Source organism: Myotis nattereri (genome assembly GCF_964212035.1).
Source record: "Myotis nattereri genome assembly, chromosome: 18".
NCBI classification, from domain to species: Eukaryota; Metazoa; Chordata; class Mammalia; order Chiroptera; family Vespertilionidae; genus Myotis; species Myotis nattereri.
The window spans coordinates 10265920-10271947 of NC_138093.1; positions in this window are offsets into that span (position 1 = coordinate 10265920).

The window sequence follows — 6028 nt, forward strand, 5'->3', positions numbered from 1 at the left end:
ACATTAAAAAAAAACCACCACCAACAAACCCTTCTTTAGAGGACATGAGAGGGAATGTCCAAGTCAAGCAGCTGTGCAAACAGTTAAACCAGAGCTCTCGCAAGGGTGGCGAGGTCATTCTGAAGCCACCTACAGCCTGTGTTGTCTGCTGTGAGCCCAAAGCGCCTTCCCCTGCCTGGGCCGGGCCTCCATTTCTTCATCTGCAAAGTGATAGGCCTGAGCGGTTCTCAACTGTTTGAGAGCCAATGCCTCCTTTCATAATCAATTTTAATACCTACTTTACTATTAGAAATAAAATGCATAGATAACATAACCCACCTATAAACAATGCTTAAAAAAAATCAGTGTCGCCAAACCGGTTTGGTTCAGTGGATAGAGTGTTGGCCTGCGGACTGAAAAGTCCCAGGTTCAATTCCAGGCAAGGGCATGTACCTTGGTTGCAGGCACATCCCCAGTAGGAGGTGTGCAGGAGGCAGCTGATCGATGTTTCTCTCTCATCGAGGTTTCTAACTCTCTATCCCTCTCCCTTCGTCTCTGTAAAAAATCAATAAAATCTATTGTTTTTAAAAATCAGTGTTATTTATAAAAAGTACATCTAAACTAGAAGACATGACAAAATAGTCAAAATGCTTTACATACCTACTTATAAAAAATAAATTCGGATTTTAAAGAAGCAAAAAACCTGAGGGCATTTCACCCAAGTAGTAAAGGAAAAGTTATAATAAAATTGTCTTTTTTAAAAATATACTGTATACATATTTTTATTGATTTCAGAGAGAAAGGGAGAGGGAGCGATAGAAACATCAATGATGAGAGAGAATCATTGATTGGCTGCCTCCTGCACACCCCACACTGGGGATCGAGCCTGTAGCCTGGGCATGTGCCCTGACCAGGAATCGAACCAGGACCTCCCGGGTCATAGGTTGGTGCTCAACTGCTGAGTCATATCAGCCAGGCAAACCAGTCTTATTTGTATTTAATAAAAGAGGAAAATAACTTGAACTGAAGTAGGCTCCTAACCTACATCAAATAACAAACACTGAAATGGGGAAAATCAGGTAGCCCCGCGCCTCGTCTGCAAATGCGAAGCCAGAACCGTTGTCTTCTGCTGTGATGGATGAGGCTCTGACTGATCACGTGTCTTTTACCTTCAGAACCCACAGGTGTGGATGAAGAGGCATGCAGTCATTAAACTCCAAAACCTTGCAGATGGGGAAAGAGGCTGGATTGGGAAAAGAATCAATAATTTCTGCAGCATAGATTATTACCATGTTTAGAGGGAAATAGTTTTAAAACAGAATTCAATGTTGGCCTCATTTCTGGTGTCTCCACGACTTTAATAATCTATGCAAATACAGTATAGTGAGTAAGGAAAGGACTTGAATTGGATACACGCTATCCTTTCTAAAAAAGTAACTGACTTCCTCTTACAACCCTCTCCTGGTATTTTTTTCCCCATCACCCAATGAGAGAAAACAGCAAAATAATAATAATAATAATAATAATAATAATAATAAAAAACAACCAAGCCTGCATGTATGTTCATTTTTTCAGAACTCCAGAATTTATTTAGAAAACTAGGAAAAGATAGAAGACTTACTAACATCTATTTTAAAGAACAGTTAAAGCAAGTTTTTCAAATAGGTTTCACAGATTTAAGATGCTTACGTACTATTTCTCAGAACTATCAGGGAACATCAGGATAATACTGGTTGGGGGAAAATTCTTTTCCTGCAAAAACTGTCTCACGATTGAGGGCGAATCCCATGCTATCATTAGTTACAGATCATAGATGTGCACGATAATAGACACGTTGGCCTCATGGCCCCACCATCCCTTTACTAGACCACAACCTAGCATGACAACTTGTAAATAAAGTTTATATTTATTTAGTGTCAATTTGGTTATTAGCACATTCACACAATTGTTAAAAGGAACCTTAGCCATTTCCCCTCCACAGAAACCTTAATTTTGTAACAAATATTCAGAAAATAGTATTTAAGATTAAAAACTTATAAGCAACTGATATTGATGGTCTTTATTAAATAACTTTTCATAAGAGCATGAACTTTGGAGTCAGACTTGAAGTTGAATCCTGATTTTACTACTCAATATATAAAATAATATAAAGACCTTAGCAAAATGTTATTTTTTCTAATAAAAGTGATGGTAGCTAGCACTTATAAACACTATGGATAAAAAACAAAACAAAAAAATCAACACTATACATGCTTCATGAGCATTATTGCATTCATCTCTCAATTATTCAAGGAGAATTATTATCCCTATTTAATATGAAAACTGATGCTCAGAAAAGGTTGAGAAGCATGCCCAAGGTCTGAACCCAGATATGTGAGAAGCCACAGCACCGATGCTACTAACCACCATTAAAAATTCTGTGGGGATATTACGGGTACCTACCTGAAAATTTGAAAACATTTATTCGTAAAGATACATGTTCCCCCATGTTTATTGCAGCATTATTCACAGTGGCCAAGACATGGAAACTGACATGTCCTTTGACAGACGATTGGGTAAAGGAGGTGTGGTACATATATACAGTGGAATACTACTCTCCATAGAAAAGATGAAATACTGCCATTTGGGACAACATGGATAGATCTTGAGAATATCATGCTAAGCGATATAAGTCAGACAAAAAATGTCAAGAACCACATGATTTCATTCATAGGTGGGATACAAAACCACATGATTTCACTCATATGAGGAAAGCAACAAATGAACAAATGAGAAAAACAAACACTCATAGACAGTATGGTGGTCACCAGAAGGAGTAAAGGGTCAAGGGGGTCAAATATATGGTGATGGAAGGAGGTCTGACCTTGGGTGATAAGCACACAATGCAATATACATAAATGTATTACATATCATACACTTGAAACTCATATAATTTTATTAGCCAATATCACCCCAATAAATTTAATTTAAAAAAATTAAAATGTTCTTGTGGGGAGATGGAAGGAGGAAGGGACAAAAGGAGGGAAGAAAGTGTGTGTGTGTGTGTGTGTGTGTGTGTATGGTTGGGCCTACTAGGCCATCCTTATAATTTCTGAGTTTTTTATTTTTTTATATGACCTAGATTACAGATAGAACCCTCCTTTATTCTTCATGGGCTCAGGCAATCGCAAACCAAGAATCAATCATATGCCATGAGGTACTAGTACATACCAAAACTGTCAGTACAGCTAAAAAACTCTCCTGCATGTTAAGTATAATGGCCGTAACTTAAAGGAACCACAATCAGAAACTTCCTGGCTAATCCCAATTTTAGAGGTTTATATGCTGTAGTCTTTTTGGTCCTTAATACAATCAATCCACTGCACCTAGAACCATCCAATTCTTCTTTCTAATACTTCAAATTCTAATAATTTCTGTTTATATAGTAGGCAATGTAAACTCTATATACATACATACACAATGTACCAAGGGAAACACGAAAAGTGGTTTTCAGCCCATATTGAAGCTACACTTTATCGCTTTCCTGTTAACTGTTGCAAAGAAAAGTTTAAACCATTAGGTACAGTTTGAATTCATTAAACAATATCTGAACAAATATAAAACAAGAGAAATAGGCTAACCGTTTTCTTCTACTAAAGTGATTACACTCATCCATCTCTACAAATAGGAGATATTTTAATCCTTTTAGATTTCAGGTATTTGATAAAAAAATCTACATCCATTTTTCTTATCAAAAATATTCTGAAAATCCTCTGTTGATCTCTCTCAAACTACTGGAGATGGATTCCTTAAAAAAACAACAACACACAAATAAATAAATAGAGCACCAGCCAATGAACTAAGATATACATTAAAGCAAAATCTTTAAAATATGAACCACTTTGGCCTCTAGACACTAAGAGTCTAATATTTTTTCAAGGTTATTTTTGCTGTCAAGAAACTTAGATATAGGTGAGTTCAGAAGAATCCAAACATATGCTGAAGCAAGAAACATACTTGTCTTAAAAATCATATTATGCCTTGCATGAATTAATGAATGGATTAACTTAACGTCTTGTAAGTTGTTTCTTCAATTCAACTAAGCATTTGGCATGACCAAAGTTTAACTGAATTAAGGACTGGGTGGTGCTTTGAATTAACATCAGATGCTAGTGGTCATCCCCACCCAGGCACCCTGTCATCCTCAAGTCCATCCTTGAACATGGCGTGTGTTGTCCAGGCATCCACTGCTCCACAGAGGCAGATAGACACTGAGCATTACTTAATCGTTTCAATATCGAGGTCACTGTGTTCCACTCCTAGGATCTCAGTACACCGAGAAACAACTTCATTACATAACACTTCAGGCAGCAGGACAACACAAACTTGGTCCCACACCAAAGTTAGTTTCATTGAGAAGAGCAGCCCTTAGCTTTAGTCTCCATTTAATTATGAAACGTAGTTGACATGTACAAAAGGTAGTAGAGTAGTCCTCTACTACCTTTCTACCCTAGGACATCAACTGAACTAGAATCTCAGGATATGGAGACTCCTGCTTGTGCCACTGGTATACTCACCACAAAGGGACATCCTTTCAAAATGATTGCCTATAAGAAACTGTCCGTGTAAATGTGTTTCCATTCCAATGGCGAAGTAGCTTGCAGCCTCTGTTATCTATAGAGGAAATGATTCGGGCCAGGTGCCAATGTGAAGGAGCCAAGTCCAGCTTTAACCAAGAAAAGCTGGCATATTTTTATAACTGCCTCTGGGGAAAAGATGCCTCAAACATGACCTAACAATTGCCTGGAGCAGATGAAGTTAATTTTTCAGATTCTCAAGGCTCAGGGGGTGAAGGGATTACTATTCGAGAGGAAGCTTAACACCAGACTTCTGACTGGCTCCCTGGACCCGATGACCTAAGTCATCAGGAAGTCCTTAACAAACAAGCAGTACATAAGGAACAAGTCGTTTTGATTTCCCACAGAAAGCAAATGTGTCCACTCCACGCAGAAGACAGGCGCGCGTATCTTAGAAATGTAAAGTCCTGTCTCATTTACATGGGAAAACAGGGGATGCAGTTAACACAACCAAAGGGGACTTCTCTATCATAAACAGCAAGAAGTTTTCTTTTACTTCCACTGAAGAATTAATTTGGGCAAAGGGAACAGACCTTTGGGAGCACCGATCCTGGGCACTTTAGACCAGAAGATGGCTATACTTCTCCAAAATGCCAATGGACATGCCGGGGTGAAGGACATGGAGGGGACGAGGACACCCAGATGGAAATGATAATGGTGTGACCTTAATTGAAGAAGACATGCTTAAAATGGCCAGCAGATGCCTCTCATTAAAGTGCAGCGCTGGGGGAGGAGGCCAGAAGAAATCTGGACGAAGAGGAAGGAGGTCCTCAGGGTTGGGATTTTGCTCTAACAGCCCTTGTCCCAAAAGAAAAGAGTCACTCTAAAGATGCCAAGGACAAGGGGAAGGGCTTGTAGCACTCCCTCAAGCATATTTATGATCACTGAAAAAGTAACTGAAGATACCCTACCCCAAAAACTCCCCTAGCATTCTTCATCCAAAGACATCAAAAGCCCTTTCTAAATGCTGCCCTCATGACCCCTCTGTGAGGTAGGGAGCACAATTCTACTTTTACCCATAAGCAAGCTAAGGCACAGGGAGAGCCTGAGTGACAAACGTGGTTTGGAATTTCGTTCCATGCACACACTCCCTCCACACTGATGTGGGCAACTAGGAAGGGTCCTTACAGGGGGCATTTCTAAGAGCCAAACAGGGTCGTGCATGACTCTGGGAAGACTGCACATCTCCAAAGGCTCCCTGATGGAGTCCAGGAGATGCCCTCCACTTCAGGGTTCCAATATGCACGGTCCCCTTGAGTAAGGAGACCGAGTCACCCATGATTATAGGAAAAAGGCTGAAGATACCTACCATCTTCCTGTTTCCCCCACCGCTGAGACCAGAACAATCTTAACAAACCACATGCTCCAAGGAACTTCAGTTCTTAAACCTTCATCTTAACTGGTGGAGTAAAATTCTAAGACCGATTTTTAGC